We start from the raw sequence: 18,904 nt of genomic DNA, 5'->3' as shown, positions 1-18,904 counted from the left end.
TGACTGCGGGCCTGTGTAGGGATGTCTTTGAAATGTCACTCATGATGTTAGAACAGCATTTTGGTCCGTGCATTAACGTTGCCATGGCGAGGTATAAGTTCTTTTCTAGGGTCCAAGCCAAGACAGAGAAAGTGGACAACTATGTGGCTTCCCTGAAGAGTTTGGTGCGCACATGCGAATTTGATGACTTGGCTGATTCTCTGAACTTGCACGTTGCACCAATGATACCAGAGCTCAAGTGAAACTGTTGACTGAAAATCCCACTTTAAAGGAGATGATAGACCTTTTAGAAGGAAAGGAACACACCTCTAGCTGGATAAAGGAAATAAAAGGCACACTTTCCACTCTTATTGAGTGAATAACTAGTTATGGAACAGGGATGGAAACTAACTTTGCTGTGGTGTTTGCAGACCTGGTATTGGCGAAGTGACAATGGGGACGCGGTGTCCCAGTATCCTGTTCGCCCAGGAGGAAGAGCATGTAATCAGCATCCCTGTGCAGCGCGCTAAAAAGCGACCATCACCTTCCGCGGCGTAGGAACCGCCCGGGCCAAGGGCAGGCTCATCCACGCCTGTCAGAGACCGAAGGAGGCTGGGCCATCCCTCTTGGTTCTCTGACCAGAGGAGCTAATCTCATTTGCTTTGCTGGGCGGCTGTAAGATGTACCATGAAACTCAAGTAGCCCGAGGAATAAAGGACTTCTGCCTGGAGGAAACGGATTGCTTGGATTACTTGGGAAGAGCAGGTCGGGGTAGTTTCCTTTTTCCTGCTACTATTTTTGATTATACTTCGGGACTTTTTGTGGTATCTCATGGGGAAACGCAAGACAGCAAGGGCTGCCCCCAAGGTTCTTGTGAGCTCAGTAACCACTATGGATGCCTTTTTACAACGAGCGCAAAAAGAACAATTGATGGACAGAATGCAGAACAGAGTCATACATTCACCCCAGTACAGAGATCTGTGCCTACATCCATTGTTTTTTTGCTCACCAGCAAGCATCCTAGGACCGGTTTCACGCTTTCAGCCCTCATCAGCCAGGATAGCTTGACTCCAGTGGCATGGAGAGCACAGGACCCACGTCTGGGCATACCCGTCCCACTCGGGTTGACAAATGCAAAAAGAACATTTGATGAACAGAATGCAGAACAATGTCATGCAGTCACCCCAGTACAGAGATCTGAGCCTACATCCATTGTTTTTTTGCTCACCATGCCATTCCAGTTTGGACCCAGCCATATGCAAATCAATCTTGACCCTGCGCCCAATGGGAACAGTCCAGCCTGAACCAGAACCTGTTTTTTCTTTGACTTTGAACGTGGGGGGCACCTTTAATAGGGAAAACTTAAGTCCAACAATAGCCTTGGAGGTGTTAAGAACAAACCGGTCGTGATAACAAGAGGAGGGGAAAATAGTTCACGGTGTGGGGTATCCTGCAACTCCAGCCATAGACCTATTATATTACACCTGCACTGGAATCTACACCATATGTAGTGGTTTTGGGAAATGTACCTGTGTTCTCACCGGGTGTGACAGAAGATTTTGGCCAACTCAAGAACAATGTTTTGCACTGACTGAACTCAAACACCATTATAGGTATTCGAGTGGAAAGATACATTAACATGGAGGGGAGGATGTAGCCTTGCGGCTAGAGCGGTCAACCTCGGACCTGGGGAACCAGGTTCGAGTCTCAGCAGCGACGCTCAACATCCTGTGATTTTGGGCAAATCACTTAATCTCCCCGTGCCTAACAAAAATGAATGTGTTCATCTGTAACAAAATTGGTGCTCATGTAAAGCGCTCTGATACCCGATGTCTCGGTTCTAGTTCGCGCAAAATAAAACTCTAAAATTTTTTTATTTTTTTTTAAATTAAAACCAAGGTGCCTAGAGTCAACTGGGTAGGGAGGGCAAAGAAGAACTGTGAGGGCGACTGTATTTTAATCTATTTTAATAGACCTCACATGGTGGAAAGGATTTTAGCAGCTGCCACCCAGTCTACCCCTAGTGGTCCTATCTGTACCATTGTGGCTCTCCCCCTGGTTTATTTTTATAAACCTCTGTTTCACCCACTACAGTTCGGCGATAGGAACCTTATGAGGTTTTCTGATCCCGTCCAGGTGGGCGGGAAGGAGGCTGCTCCTGTTATACCTCTTTCTAACAGTTTTGCACCACTAGGATCGCTGGAGAGTTGCGGCTGACTGCCGGTTGTAGCCTTATCAGAGCAGTCAATCCCTATAACGCAGACCTTTTCCGGACTTTCTTGTCCCAGTCTATCTGACCGTAAGGATTACAATTTTATTTCCTGGGACATTGCTGGGCTGGAGAGAAAGTTTACTAACCCTGGATGGATGCTTTTTATAAGAAGGATTGATGTGATATGCATGCAGGAAACGTGGGATACCAATAATTGTTTGTTCCTGGAGGGATATAAAACCTTTTTTGAGCCAGCCATCCCTTCGAGGGCGTGCAGATCTAAAGGGGGGGCCTGTTTATCTATATCTCCTTAGCAGTTCAAGGTAGCTTTCCTGTGTTGCCCACAGAACCTTCTACCCTGCAGGCCTTGTTATTTTCCAGTGGGTCATGTAAATTGTTGCTTTTGTTTTTTTCATAATGCTATATCCTCTCTCCCAGATGTTTGTAATATCTCTCTGCTGAGATCCTTTTTAAGAAACTTGTTCTCCTAATCGACATTGTATTAACTTCATGATTGCTGGAGATTTTAATGTCCATTCCTGTGAGGACCCGAGTTCTGAGGGCCTGAACGATATGAGTTGTGTGCGCTTGACTGGTATGAACCTGGAACATATCCACCAGGGTAGTATTCTCTATGCCATCGTGAACACGTTTGTTTTAATTTAAGCCATGAGCAAGTTCCCCCCCAATAAAAAGGATATTAACCCCACCTTTATAGGGAGGGAGAGCAAGTCATTCTTTTATTATATCTTGGACTTTACTATTCAGTTGAGTATTTATAGAGACCACAACACTTTGTGTGTTACGACTCGCTGGTCCTTGTTAGCACAGTTCAAGGGGGCAGTAGACAGAGGGTCCATGAAAGCTGTGGATGGTGGCAGGAGACTCAAGTGGACACAGATAACTCCAGATTCTTTTTATGAGTCCATGTTTGCTCAGTGCCATTAAAAGTTAGCTACTTGCTTAGCCCATCAGGCTGATCCAATAGGCATAATAGAGGCCTTTTGCCATTATTTCGGGCACTAGCAAATTTACTAAAGTCCCTGGCGGTGCGGTATCATGATTTTGTGCAAAGATGATTTGATTCTGACTGTTCTCGTACCTCTAGGAATTTGAAGGAACCACCTGGTACCAAACCAAGGGACCCCTGCCTAGTTAAGGAATGCTGCAGCCAGTATAAGGCTGAATTGGCAAGACGCAAGGCTGTCCTGAAGGTCGAGGCCTGGTCAGACGTCATTGAGGCTAGCACTTTGAAAAGCAGTTCAAAGTTTTGGAGCATCATAAATAGTCCTTTTTTGGCAGCGATAGTGCTAACTTATTGGACGCCCATGTTACAGAAGACGACTCTATAAGGCACTTAGAGGAAATGTTTCAGTCCTCTTCTGTCTTGAGTGAAGGCCGCGGCTTGGGTGAAGGGAAATCTACTGTGGTGTTCACAATGAAGGAAGTAAGAAAGGGCATAGCGGGGTTGTCTAAAAACAAGGCCCCAGGCCCAGATGGGATTCCACCTGATCTTTACATCTCTAACGCAGATATCTGGGTACCGGCCCTTACTTCCATTATCAATGCTGCAGTCGTAACTGGGCCTCTGGGTACCTGGGAAATATCTACTATAGTCCCTGTCTTCAAAAAGGGAGCTAGAGACAGCACCTGGTGTTCTAGGCTAATCTCCCCGCTTGACTCAGTGGTAAAGGTAGTTGGGTGCATTCTATTAGACAGGTTTTCTGGGTGGGCAGATGGAAACAATACTATATCAGAAGTCCAATATGGCTTTCACCATGGACGGTCAACGGTGGACCAATGTCTGAATCTTTATATGATCCTTAACAAGTACACTGTTGCCCGCTCTGGCACCATCCACCTAGCCTTCATGGATCTGTCTTCCGCGTTCAATCGCGTTAACAGAACCAAGCTCTGGCAGATTGTTATACATTGGATTAAACAGAGATAGTCTTTTTTCAAGGGATCTCCATAGAGTTACTAATGCGGTGGTTCGTTATACAAAAGATCTTAAGGTTACCCAACAGTTTTTAATAGAGAGAGTGGTCCGGAAGGGGTGTATCCTGGCTCCTTTTCTTTTTAATTTATATGTTAACAATCTGGAGCAGGTCCTCTTGAAGTTAAAAGTGGACTGTCCCCAGGTGCGACGGCAAAGTCTGCCTGTACTGCTGTATGCGTACAACGCCGTCCTTATGGGCAGTACAGCTAGGGGGCTGCAAATTGGACTTTAGTCCACTTTATGGATGACCTGGATCTGTTGGTAAATAACAACAAATCTTATGTGATGCATGTGGGACCCTGCTTAAGAAAACCTTATTACTGTCGGGTCCACTCCAGTCCCCAAGATAAATGTTTTTTCATCCTTTGGTGTATTGTTCAACTTTGCTTTGAACTGTTGGCCTCTTATATGTAGAAAGAAACAGAAGTTCGTAAATGCCAATGCTGCTGTTTTTAATTTTGCTTCAAGACTGGGCAATAGACCCATTGGGGGCCCTTTTGTAGATCTACAGGGCCAAGTGTATTTCCAAGGTAACCTATGGTAGTGAGGCTTTTATGTGTACTACAGAGCACCTCCACCTATGTAGCTCATAAAGAATTGGGTATGGTCTATCTCTCTGATATTCTGGCTTATCGTCCCCTTTTGTTATGGATGAAAATTTGACTCAGGAAAGGGATTGCTTTAACCCCTTGAGTGCTCCGCCCTTTCCACGCCCTGTGCCGGGCGTTTCATTAGCAGGCGGGACTCATGACGAGATAGTCTCATCATGGGCACAGCGCAACCGCGGCCCATGACGAGACCACCTCGTCATGGGCATTCAAGAGGTTAAGCAACGAGATTTTAAATGATTGTCTGACCCTTGTCCATTTTTATCATATCCCTTGGTTTAAGTATATCATGGAGTGTTTTATGAGTCTGGGAAGGACAAACCTATTTATTAATCCAGAGAACATTTGTTGGAAGGATTTATGTTGGGTGAAGGAGTCTCTTTTAGGTCTCGCCTAGCGTTGCAGCGTGAATGCGCCGTCATCGCTTTGGGAGGCATGCAGTATATACTGTAGTGTGGAAGCTTCGTGGAAGCTCCTCCCACTCTGCCCTTTGGCTTTTGTCTAAATGCTGCCTTCCGATTGGTTTGAGGCTTGTTAGTCCCGCCTCATTCTTCATTTGTATCCTTCCACAGCTATTGGCCCCTTTACTCCTGACACTATTTTCTTTTAGGTCTCACCTAGCGTTGCAGCGTGAATGCACTGCCATCGCTTTGCGAGACATGCAGTATATACTGTAGTGTGGAAGCTTTGTGGAAGCTCCGCCTCTCTCTGCCCATTGGCTTTTGTCTTAAATGCTGCCTTCGGTTTGGTTTGAGGCTTGTTAGTCCCTCCTCATACATCATTTGTATCCTTCCACGGCTATTGGCCCCTTTACTCCTAACACTATTTTCTTCCCTGTCCCCACCCCACCGCCCCCTCCCTCAGTCTATGACTTCTCACCCTCCCCCGCACCCCCCCCCTCCCACTCCCGTTCGTGTTTTCTTTCCTGCCGGCACTTCCGTTTTCATCTTTTATTATTGCCACCTTGAAATATGCAAGTTCAAGATGCGTGCTGTACAAAAACGTCTCGTGTTTAATGGACTTGATTTTAATGTTACTCTAAATATAATAAGACTCTAGGCAACATTTGGGGTATGTATGGCAACTGACGCCTCTTAGTTCACAAATGGCATTGTTGTAGGGCGGGAGGAGCAGCAATGTTTTAACTCAAGCTTAAAACGAGCACTTTTAATAACTTCCTCTCAATTCAGTGCTATAATCTTGAGTACTGAGGAGACGCGCTAAAGAAATGACCTTTTTTGAATTCTGAAGAGGCATTATCGCACATTTACATCATGTTTACTGTATGATTAACATTCCGATCATTTTCATGGCTCGCCCACTGGCTCGTATATGCTTGGCTCGTCTCCAGCTGGCTCTACCTGTTTATATTTTGGCTTGCGCACCTGTAACAAAGAGAGATGAATGGATACATGACAGTGAGCCCGGTAGATGGTAGAGAAATAGACTGGTGCAGACAAACAGACAAAGTCAGTCTCCATTGCCTCACGTCAGAATCATCTCTTTCAATAACTTGGAAATCTGCCGGCAACTCCGCATGCCCCAACCTCATCCCCCTCACCTATTCTTAGCAGAAGCGGCAGATTCTGAGCTGTGCCCTGCTGGTGCAGAGGAGCACGGCAGAGTCTGTAGAAGCGCTGGGATCCCTAGCCTCTCCGGGCGGGCACCTAAGCCTTCACGGTGTCTTCACACTCAGGATAAATGAATACATTTTGTTCTGTGCTTTAGTCGCCCCTCTGTGAGCATGTCTGGTGAATGAAGCTCTGTGTTAATAAACACATTCAGAGAGGTGGTTGTGTACAAACCAACAACTGCCACAATACTGTACGTTTTGAACGTGTAGTTAAATACCTGCTCATCGAGTAATTCATTGGATGATCATTCCATGGCACTACCAAAATTACATTTGGACACATTTGCTCTACTGTACAACACTCCATTCTATGGGTCATTTAACAACTCTGAGCTTTGGGGTTAGGCAACCTACTTTGGATGCTGTGTAAAAGAGTAAATATAAAAATGTATGCAATGAAACTAAGCAACCAGTACTGTCTAAAACACTGTGAAAACTGACACGCATTCTGGCATTTTTTTTTAGTTAATGTCGATTTTCTCATAGATGTGAGTAAAGTACTCTAAATATCTTAATGAAATCTGCACACTTTTAACTAATAGCACCGGGCGACCTTTGACAACTAGGCAATGAATACATTTTCATGTACCCCCGAAGCCCCCCTTCCCCCCGCTCCCTTGCCAAACTTCATTGCCTCACAGTGTTTGGGGAATAACCAAGATGCAGGAGAGTGAGTCAAATAGTCTAGAAAATGAAAGCGAAGCCGGGATTCGGATTCACATGCTCCGATCGCGTTGGTTAGTCTGTAAGCACTACTTTTATTAATGAGTTTCGCATTCGTAAAGCACCACAGTGCGCATGTGTGGCGACACTTCACCCATGAGGTACGTGCCAAGCAATTGTTGACACAATTCACACTTTGCGTCTTTTGAAATATATTTATTACGAAGTGCAGGACCTTTCCAAGGGATTTTGCACACTACATACATTCACTCCAAAAATAAAACGTGTAGGTAAAAAACATTACCATTTACAATGTCAATAGCTCTAACTCACAAATGCGAGACCTATTTGCATTGCAAATGCTTGTTCAAGAAAGCGGAAGCTGGACAGAGAATAAGTGGCGCTGAGGAAGCCCAGCGTCAGTAGGCACATTATAGTGAAAACTGTGCAATCAACTGAGCCGTATCTTCTATGGATTAAAAGCAGCTATGACCGTTTTTTATTGACCAGGTTCCGTTTGCACATTTTCTCCTTGCCTACCCGCGTGGGGCGAATAAGGGTCAGAGTCTTTTGCCCTGTGGCTGTGATGGAAAGTGTCCACAGGACATGTTTGGCTTTTTAATGTTTTGTAGTTTTTATGAGGTACCCAGGAAGTCATATATCATCCCCATTTTAAAAAAAGGCAATCTTTAGGAAGGTCAGACCCGCTTTTAATTTTTTTACAAATGCTTTCAGATAATACTGTACTTTATGTTCTTGGCTTTTTAAGGTTTGCTGTGAGGCTTAGATCTAGTTGTGACTAGCAGATCATGGCTAATCTTGGTTGAATGTGTCTTTGTGATACTTTTTATTCTGTATTTATGAACATTTTAGACCTTTAAAAAAAAAATTGTTAATCCGGTATCAATTTTATTGTACTTGAAGGAAATGTGGTAGATGTATTGTTAGTAGATTTTAAACAATGTATATTTATTTTTTTATTTAACTTGACTTTTATGTTTTTTTTACAAAAGCCAAATAAAGTCAGATTGATTGATTTTAAAAAAAAAACAAAAAAAAAAACTTGGAGCATAAGAAACAAAGACGACTACAAAAAACCTGCTCACAAAACCTCTGGCATCAAAGGGTTGGTCCAAGGAAGCAATTCTAAATTTAAGTGCTTCAAGTGTGGTCGTTCTAGCTATTTGTTTAACGGTCCCAGTTGTTATGCACGCAATATGGTGTGCCGGAGTTGTGTTAAGAGGGGACATTATGCCCGTGTGTGTAAAAACAGCGTACAGGAGGAGTATGAAGGGGAGGAAGAGGAACAAGGTGTCATCCTACAGGTGTCTATTCAGTCCGAATGTGTAAATAATGTGAAAGGTGAAGTTGATGGTGGGCCAGTCAGAATGCCGGAATCTGTCATAATTGGTGGGAAGGAATTGGTATTACTTGCTGATTCTGGATCTCCATTTACCCTTATTGGAGACAAGAATTGGGTGAAAATCTATGGTAAAGAAGGTGTGAAATGAAATGAAAGAAATCTTATAATGCGCTACTAAGCCCAAAGGCATCAAGTCGCCTAACCAAGAAAAATAATACGGACCAGGGACCAAATTACGGGTATGCCTTGGCAAAGAGCCATGTCTTTAATACCTTCCTGAACGTCCGTACAGAATGTTGAGTTTTGATTTCAGGGGGAAGAGTGTTCCACAGTTTAGGGGCTAAAGACGAAAAAGCCCTTCCTCCCCATTTAACTCTTCGAAAACGGGGCACTGACAACAGGCTCTTTCTCGAAGAGCGGAGGTTTCTGCAAGGGGCATAAGGTACCAGCAGATCCTTCACCCCCCCAGCCCCATCGCCGGATAGCGCCCCATAAGTCAGGCAAAGGGTCTTAAAAGCAATCCTGGCTTGGATCGGAAGCCAGTGTAGACTCTTCCTAGCAGCTGTAGTGGAAGAAAGCCTAGGGGAATCGAGCACAAATTTAGCCGCCGCATTCTGGGCAGTTTGCAGGCGTTGCACGAGGCCCTTATTTATGCCGGCATAGAGAGCGTTGCAATAATCAAGCCGTGAGGCGACCAGTGCAACAACAATCTGTTTACGAGCCTGCAGAGATAGGTAATGTTTAATTTTCCTGAGGATCTTAATGATGCCCCAGCAAGTAGCAACCGTCCTATTTACCTGCTGAGCCATGGAAAGAGCGGGGTCGATCATAACTCCCAGGTTACGAGCCGAGTCCGTAGGTGTGGGACACGCTCCCAAAGAAAGAGGCCACCATTCAGAAGACCAGATGTCCATATTTCCACCAAAAACAAGGACCTCGGTTTTCTCCCCGTTCAGCTTCAGTGAATTGTGAATCATCCACTGAGAAACTGCCTCCATGCAGTTCCTGAAGCTGAGAGCGGAGGTACTGACCGAGTGGGATAGGGACACCATAATCTGGGTGTCATCAGCATATGATACCACCTCCATCCCGTAAGATCTTATTAACCCGGCAAGTGGGGCCACATAGATATTGAAGAGGGTCGGACTTAAAGCCGACCCCTGTGGAACCCCACATTGCACCAGTGTGGATGGAGATAGATACTCTCCCAATTTGACCCTCTCTTCCCTCTGATCGAGGAAGGAGGCCAGAAGGCTCAGTGCCGAACCTTCCACCCCTATCTCACTAAGACGAGATGTTAGAACCGAGGGAGATAGGGTATCAAAGGCGGCTGTCAGGTCTAGCAGAACCAGAAGGGTGGTGTGGCCCAGGTCGACCTCAGTGCGGATGTTGTTTAGCACTACCGTGAGAGCCAACTCTGTACTGTGGCACCTCCGGAAGCCATGCTGAGACTGATCCAAAAGACCCCAAGTATCCAAGAAAGCCGCCAGATGCTGATTTAGATGAGTCTCCAGCATCTTTGCTGGTGCCGGAAGCAATGAAATGGGGCGAAAATTCTTAAGGATTTCAGGGTCTAATGTTGGCTTCTTTAAGAGGGGCTTAACCACAGCACTCTTCCACGGGGAAGGAAAAATACCCTCCTGCATCGCCCGGTTCATAATGTCCAGGAGAGGGGGCAATAGGGTTTCCCTACAATCTTTAAGAACTTTAAGAGGGCATGGGTCCAGTGGGGACACCGATCTAGTCTTACTTAGGAGCAGGTCCAGTTGTTGTAGGGAGAGCGGCGGAAAATTAGACAGGCTCGCAGAGGAGGCCAAGGTTCCACATCCTCTGGGGGATGTGACCAAAGTGGGGGGGAAGGCATTGATGCCCTTTGCAATTCAAGGGCCGAATAAATGTCGGCTATTTTAGAATGGAAGAATTGGGCGATCTTGTCACAAAGATCTTGGGAGCTAACAATAGGGTCGGGCATTTGTAGGGTGCACAAAGAGTCTACAATTCTAAAGAGTTCTCTGGGAGAGGTAAGGGCGATAGTTAAATTAGAAAAATACTCCTGCTTTACTTTGATTACCTCCGCTTTATACCCTTTGAGAAGAAGTTTGTGCTTTTCCCTCTCTTGATAGTCCCAACTCGCCCGCCACAGCCTTTCCTGCTTCCTGCAGCCCTGCCTTAAGAGTCTCAGAGACTCTGAGAACCAGGGGGCCGAAGGTCTCTTCCATGCCATCAAATCCACTGCCGCGGTGATAGAACTAGTCAGTTCAAGCGCCGCCGTACTAACATCCTTCGCTGTGGCAATTGCAATATTAGAAATTAGAGGAGCAAGGGTGTCGTTGGAAATCCTCCTATAATTTCGCTTAGGTTCTTTCTTACTAGGACTGCTCAGCTTAGTATCTGCAGGAGAGGCCTGAAGTTCCAGGGGGACAGCTAAATGATCAGACCAAACCAACGGAATAGGCAAGTCTGCCGTTAACCTAAGATCATCTGAAAACACCCCATCCAGAATGTGACCCGCCTGATGGGTAGGGCTTTTAACCAACTGCTGAAGGCCACAAGCGGACAGCGAATCGAAAAGGGAGAGAGTTTCCCTAGAATCTAGGTTTTCAAGATAAAAATTTAAATCGCCCAGAACCGTCAGATGAGCACAGCCAAAATAGGGTTCTAGGATATTAAACAGGGTCTGGCTGAAATTTGCTCTGGGCCCTGGCGGTCTATAAATCAGTATGCCCACAAAAGGAGCAGCACGGGGAGAAATTATTGAGAAATGTAGGGCCTGAAGAGTATCTGAGGGGGCAGTTAGGGTAGTAATGCGACAGATGTGGGATATCTTATAAAGAATCCCCAGCCCTCCTCCTCTGCGTCCCACTCGGTCCATCATGGCTAGCGCATAACCATCAGGAATGGCGTCCACCAGATCAGGCCCAAAGGAATCAGAGGCCCAAGTTTCTGTAATAAAAACCCAGGTAGGCTTTCTTACAGACACAAACTCGCTAAAAGCAATATTGTTCTTCACCAGCGATCTTGCATTGATGAGAAAGCCGCTTTCATTAGCGGTAATAGAAATAGAGAGAGATTTAGTAGGAGGGCATAGATTGGAGGCACACTCTGTTGACGACGTGTAATTTCTAGAAAAACAGCAACAGCAAGAGGAATCCAAAAGAGCCTCCGGAAGGCAAGAATAGTGACACGGTAACCGTGGGGGTCTATGGGCAGTTAAGTCCTGATATGAATACGTAAAACTTACATGACTGACACCACTATGTCCATATGCCTTTACGCCCGGCCCGTCCCCTAGCCCATCCTTAGCGCAGACGGGCTGGACTCTGGCGTGACTCCGGCACGAGTACGGCGCGCCCGCTGCGCGCACACGCTGCGCGCTTGCATGATTGGTTTATATAGAGGTCTAGCGTGTCAGCCTGACTACTAGACCGCTAACCAAAATGGTGCCCGCCAGACGTCCCTTCCTACCATCAAGATGGAGCAAAGTATCCGTTACACCGCGCTGGGGACCCTCTGAAGCCGCGGTGTGTCTGACAATTTACAATGCAGGTATGCGGAGATGAGGTTGGTTAAAAACAGGGGATAATCTGAAATAAAAAATTAAACATATACAGCAAAACGGGGTATTAAAATATCCAAGTGTGACACGAGATTCTGCAGGAATTAAAGCGCACGATGCCTAAGCGCTAAGCGTAATGTTAGTTGCCTTGACCAAAAGGTGTGAAGTTGTTGCCTCCTGAAATTAAACCAGAAGGTTATGGGGGAGCAATGATAGATTTGATCGGATACACTGTCATGAGAATCAACTTTAAGAGAAGAGAGATGCTTGGCAAGGTTTATGTGGCCAAGCATGGAGACAATCTTCTGGGCTGGTGCACCAAATGGATTTGGGAATCATTCTAAATCCAAATCCTATTGCTTGCCATGAAGGAGGGGAATTCACTTGTCATTCAAGAGTTTCAGGATGTGCTTAGGGATGAGTTGGGTCTCCTCAGATGATTTTTAACACAAGATTATCCTTAAAAAAAACACAAGGCCTGTGGTACACAAGATGAGGGTGTCTAAAACTGGTCCAAGGGGAAATTGACAAATTGTTATGTGGGTGATAGAGAAAATAAATTGAGTCCTCGGAGTGTCTAGTTCCATGTGTTTTGGCCCCCAAGGGTAATGGAAATAAGATCAGAATGTGTGTGGACTTGAGAGACCTGAATCAAAATTTTTGGGTGGATTGCCAGCCTCTGTCCAATATAGCGGAAGGCTTGTCCCTTCTCAAAGATGCTTGTGTGCTCAGTGTGAGGGATGTCTGCCACATACTATCCGGTGCAGTTACATGAGGACTCAAAGGCATTAACCTCTTTCGTGACACCGTGACGGGCTTTCAGATTTGTGATAGTGCCTTTTGGATTTGACTCAGCTGCGACGTGTTTTCAAAGACTTATGAAAAGAGTGCTTAAGAGATTGTATGGTGGTCTTCCAGGATGACAACTTGGTTTATGGGAGGGACAGAGTCATGACTAGGCACTGCGGCAGGTGTTGACGAGAGTTGGAGGTAGTGGTCTCACTCTCAAGAAAGAAGTTTAAATTTGGGGTCAGTCCTGTCTCTTATCTTAGAGACGCCATTTCAGGGTTTGGGATAAGCCCGAAGTTGGAATTGATAGTCTATTTGGATGCATCGGTAAAATAAGGCTAGTTCAGATCATTCACTGGGCTTGCAGAATATTACACCAAGCTTATTCCCAACTTTGCTAGTATGATTCAACAGATTAGGCTGCTCTTTTACAAGGGGCTCATTTTGACTGGTCTGAGGATTGTGCAAAAGCGTTTGAGGTAGTTAAGAGTAGCGTAGCCAAAATTGCCAACATTGAGGCATTTTGACACCTAAAGAGAATGACCTTACAACTGATGTGAGTATAAAAAGTATTGGTGCCATTTTAACTCATGTGGTGGATAGAGCGGAGAGAGAGTGGTCGCTTTTGCTTCTAGTTCCCAAAGAGGTACTTTGTTGTGAAGCGGGAAGCCCTGACCAGTGTATGGGTGGTACACCATTTCAAGTTTTTCTTGGTAGGTTTACCCTTTGTAGTAAGGACTGATTGGAAGCCTTTGGTGCAGTTATTGGAGGGTAGGAACATCAACACTACTACACCCTGCATCAAAAGATAAGTGGAAAGTTTCATTGAGTTCAATAACCATGTAGAATACCTGCTGGGAGCTAGGAACATCCTCGCGGATTGTCTGTCCTGATTACCAGTGGAAAGAGTATTGTGGAATGGATGGGGTTGATCACCAGATCAGGTGGGCAACAAGATGGCCATTCATAAAGTTAAGTGGGACAAGGAAGCCGAAAGTGACTGAGTCAGGAAGCAGGTTTTGCAGTATGTATTGATGGGTTTGCCTGATCTGAAGAGCAACTCTGAGGAGGTCAAACCTTTCTGGGTGGGTGGGGGGGGGGTGAGGGGGTGGTCAAAGAGGAATTGGCCATCCTTAATGGGGAACTGTACCATTGTTAGCGCATAGTTCCACCCCCAGGCTTTTGGGGGAAAATAGTCAACTTGGCTAATGAGGACCATCTTGAGAGGAACCGGACTAAGTCCAGGGTGACAAAATGTTATTGGTGGCCTGGTGTGGACAGGCAAGTGGAGGATGTGGTCAAGACTGTATACAGTGTGCAAGGAGTGATAAAGCTTGATCTATAAGGTATGTTCCTCTTTCTCCTGTAGAAGTCCCGTCGGAACCCTGAACAAATTAGGGTTGGACATAGTGGCCCGCTTGAGTTGTTACCTACTTTTGAGAGATGTGTGTTGGTCCTGGTGGATTACACCTCGAAGTGGGTTAAAGCAAATTGTGTAAATTCTGTCACTACTAGACACTATAATTGAGTTTTTGCAATAAATGCTTACGTGTGAAGATGTGCCCAAGACCAGCATTACAGACAACGGAGTGCAATTTTTAGGTCTCGCCTGACCCAGCGCATGCGCTGGTCTGGCGAGACATTTTGTGAGGGCTCCAAAAAGTGCTACCACGCCAGCCTAGAGCTACAGTGCATGTGCGCGGGCACGCGCGCCACGCTTGACCGAGGTTGCTTTCACTTTCGCGGCTGCACGGCCGCTTTGATGTTTGATCGCGATCACTTTCGCGGCCGCACGGCCGCCTGGCATAGCCAATAGGTTTCGCTTTTGGGACCTTATAAGTATTTAGTTATGCAACTGTTGCATGGCTAAACACTTATAAGGTCCCAAAGGCGAGACCTATTGGCTATGCCAATGCTTGTTATCTCTTGAAATGAGGGAGTTCTTAGAGGATCTTGCCATTAAGCATTACCAAATCGCTTCATATTCTCCCCAAGCAGATTACTTAATGGAGTGCACAAACTGGTTTGTTGAGGCTTGTGCTCACACCGTGGTGGAAGATAGTGTTCCTTTTAAAAGTAGTGCTTCGAGGAAAAACTCTGGGCACACCGAAAAACTCCCAATTTGATTACTGTGTCTCTTTTTTTTGTGCTTGAAGGGTAGGTTAGCGGGTAGTAAATTAGACCCTTCATGTTTGGATTGCAGGAAACCGGCTCAGAAGGTTGACCCACGGTCTATCAGACTGCACCAGCAGAAATACAAGAGACAATTTGATGACAGACTTAAGGTGCGTGCCCCTGAGTGGAGTGGAGTGTGGGGGATGAGGTTTTCATGAAAAGCCCAGTTTGGTCCCCCCAAAGGAAAATCGAAATTGCTGGGTCCGAGATGCATAATCCAAGTGAAGAAAAATATGATGGTGGTCGATGATGGAAGTGTGTGAAGTGTCTCTCTTAGCGAGGAGTGGAGCCAGGTGTACATCTGATAAGGGTTACAGTAGTGACAATGGAGAGGGGAGAGTGGACGTTGGCGCCTTTCAAGATGGTATTCACCGTCAGAACAAGCGACCAAAGCATCTGCTTTACTATATTGAATTTTTATGTCACTATCCGCATTTTTCCATGGTTTGTGCCTGATGTAACTCATTTGTGTCAATATTTGCACTGGGCTATTATGTTTTGTAGATGCAGTGTACTTATTTCGATTTAATCTTTCTAATTCTTATACTCCTACTCTTGTTTTTATATTCTCAAATTTCTCTCATACTTCAACTCTTTCCTTGTATTCGTGGGGACAGTTATTTCGTCTTATGTTACTTATGCAGTTATTACCTTGTGTGCTTGTAGTGTACGTTTGGTATTATTCTTGTTCTAGGTTGTATGAACTGCCTATTCTTTTTATTGATAAAAAGGGAGATGTGTTATTCCTTGATCACTGCTGTGTGGAACTGTGGCACTCGGGTGTTCTGTGTGATGTCTTGAGCTGCCATGGTTACAAGAAATAGAATGGTTGGGAGTTGGAGCCTGGCTGTTGGAGTGAGAGGACCTAACAAGACTTTGCTGTATATGCTGGTGGATTTAAAGAAGGCTTGAACTGGTGACTGTGTCCAGAGTACTTCTTAACACAATGCACCCACTAGATACCAGGAAGAGGTAGCAGCCACCCACGTGCATGGACAAGTGCTCTTACCTTCCTCCTTGGCAAGTTTTAAAACACAAACTGTCTTTCAGCTCCCCTGTGAAGGGTGGGTGATAGGGGTGGGGGGAAGAAATCCCAGTAAACACCAGGGATAACTTATTTATGAATTCGTTTTTTTTTAAAAAGGCGATGGTGACCCACCCTGCTCCTCTTGGAGAGGTTGGGTGGGGGGAGAAAGCCCACTGCAAACCAAGTAGCAGTTATAAAATTAAATGAATGTGCTGGGGATGGCCCACACTGGTATCTAGCTATGCCCCCTTAAGCATGTGTGACTGGGCTGGTGCTCCAGGCAGAAACGGTTAGAAGCGGTAACCATACAAAGTAATTATGTTCTTCACATGGTCCCTGGTTTCACTAGTACTGTCAAGAGTGATGGGCCCAGCCACCTAAGTTGGGTACAGTTTTTATCGAACAAAGTGTGGGCTGCTGGATTGTAGGAATTTTGTGGATCCTCGCAGATTCCAACACGTTCGTTCACTCACAGAAGTGTGAAGGAAATGCATGATTGAAGCTGATGTTTGAGGATTGTAGGGCTGCCTGGGTAAGGCAACATAGTGGGACCCATGAAAGCATGCCTTCTTGGACTCCCCAGGTTGTGTACTTTTCAGAAATGTTTGTGTTTAGTAGGTTTCCCTGAGTGGTGGCCAAGCCCCTGCCCAAATACTGCAGCTACCTAAATTGGGTGATTTTTGATGGTGAACACGTTATGTCTCCATGTTGCGTTTTTGGGCCTTTCATGCAGCGAATGCTAGGATCAGCAACACAAGTGAGGTACTCTTGTTACCTGGAGAACTGTGGGAACCTAGAATAGTAGAACATTTGTTATTATGAATTTCATTTCTCTCCATGTATATAAGCCAGTGTGAGGAGAACACATTTTGCAAAATATCTTCTGAATCACACAATAGTGTTGGTAACCCCAAATTCAGTGGTGTACACATAACCACTATTCCTAAACTTTGCATCTAGGGTACACTGCAAAATTACCCATTTTGCATTCACTAGATTTTAAAGTATGAATTGAATCACAGTCTTACACAATGAAAACAACAAACACAATATATGCCTGTGTCCAGAAGGGTCTGATGGACGCATCTATATATAACTTTTATAAACTGGCTACCGGGGCAGAAAATGAGATGAAAACATCAGCCATTCGTATTTTTTTCCTACTTTTGTTTTTACATTATTTTGATCTCAACAATTAATTTCTTTGGACGATGTTCACAAACTACCTCTTGCTGAATTTGGAATTTTGCCTCGTTTTCAGATATGTATACTGTTTCCATCTTTAACTTGCAAGTAGATTGAAACTTTAAAAAATATGAAAACTGGATTATCACAGAAAATAAACTTTTTGTTTTTTTATAACTCTGGTTGTTTCTGAAAGCTGGGAAAGTGTGATATTGCCACTGCAAACCTTTTGTTGTTGGTGTGTTTTTTAAGAAACAATTAGCTTTCTTGCACTTTTCTTTCTTTCCGTTGTTTTAAAATTGTATCTTTTGACCGTGTTCTCGGTTCCCTCCAGGGGGGGAAACCACAAACTCTTGAGTGCTTTTAAAATCCACATCATGTGGGGGAAATAAGGATGCAAATGTAGCCTGGATACATTTTGTGGAGAAAGTTACAAATGGTTAAACTTCAAAAAGGGCTCATTTCTGGGAATTGAAAACACCCAGGAGTTTAGTGGTTAAATGCAAAGGGAAGACAACATTGTCTAAGGATTTATCCTAAATCCTTTCCTAACCTGAAGAGTTTCATCCCCAAACTTCAGTGTATGCAACAGCTTTATTTCTAGCAGCTATGTGGTAGAATTCGGGACAAAAAGATAGATTCTTCCTATAACAAAGTGAAGTGAACCACACCTTGTGTTGGAATTAACACAACAGGGCCCTGCTATCATTTACTCCAGAGTTTTTGTTCAGTTTGTTTTCTTTTAAGGTTAGTTTCTTTTTGCATGAGCAGGTTTGCTTTAACAGAGCTTGCACTTCCTTCATGGCTTAATTGTTTTTAATACAAGTGTGTTTCTTATTATTTTTATTCTTCATTCCTGATAACTCAATTTAAAATATTTGTCTAATTTTCTGTATCATATGGCTCTTTTATTCTGTTCATCACTGTACATTGGGGACGTTGGGAGATGGCCGCTTATTTTCATTTGCATAATGTACTTTATTTCTATAAATAACACCAAGTTCACTTGTGACGTATCTGCTTCCGCTGTTTTAGTTCCGTCCTTATTTTGTTTGTTGACTTCACATCTCCTGTTCAGTTTCCTTTTGTCTCGCACTTCATCTCTCTCTCCGGTATTTTCTTTGTTTTCAGTTTTCCCGAGGCGATCGCCACCAGATACCCTTTCCTGCTCGTGCCAGCTCCGAGGTGTTGTCGTGTTAATTTTTACATTTAGGTTTGAAGTGCCTTGAGACGGGAATCACACAGTGTAAGTCTGCTGAATAAACCAGCAAGTTCAGGGGTGGGATTACTGGTTTAATGATCTTAAAAATGTCACCAGGTTTGCACAACATAAGCTTTCAGATTTTAGAGCTACTTTCCTTATTTATTTATTTATTCATGATTATCCCATGTGCAAACCAGATCAGGACACCAGCGTGCTTTTACATGAAAGATGGTACAGTAATTAAAACGTGCAATTTTGCACAGAAAAAAGAAACCCCTTGACAATGAAACTTTGCAAAATGTCGCTGGAGAATGTTAATATTTTATACAGATGCTATCCAAGGCCTTTATAGTGTGAATGGACTGATTGTGTAGTAGTGTGTATTGGACATTGTAAATTAAAATGCAGTAAGAGATTAGTAAAGTTTAGAAGTATATTAAATGAAACTAGTACAGAATTTGTCTATTTAATAGATCTATTACGAGTACTGGGTTCAAATTTGAGAGACGTT

The 18,904-nt window shown here is 44.4% G+C and overlaps 1 protein-coding gene across 4 annotated transcripts in view; it reads left to right on the top strand.

Annotated features, from left to right (window-relative positions):
• LOC146796148 (uncharacterized) overlaps positions 1-18,904 on the top strand; it is a 202,819-nt gene that overhangs the window by 20,643 nt on the left and 163,272 nt on the right. For 3 of the 4 annotated variants that reach the window (XM_085628543.1, XM_085628541.1, XM_085628542.1), the window contains one exon: positions 18,321-18,435. The exons of the other annotated variant lie outside the window; for it this stretch is intronic. The gene's annotated coding sequence lies outside the window, so the exon portion shown is untranslated. The remainder of the gene's footprint in view (positions 1-18,320; positions 18,436-18,904) is intronic. 4 annotated transcript variants of the gene reach the window in all.

This window comes from Triturus cristatus, chromosome 10 (assembly GCF_964204655.1).
Source record: "Triturus cristatus chromosome 10, aTriCri1.1, whole genome shotgun sequence".
NCBI lineage: Eukaryota > Metazoa > Chordata > Amphibia > Caudata > Salamandridae > Triturus > Triturus cristatus.
The sequence above is the reverse complement of the archived record's forward strand: the minus strand, read 5'-3'. Positions and strand labels throughout refer to the sequence as shown.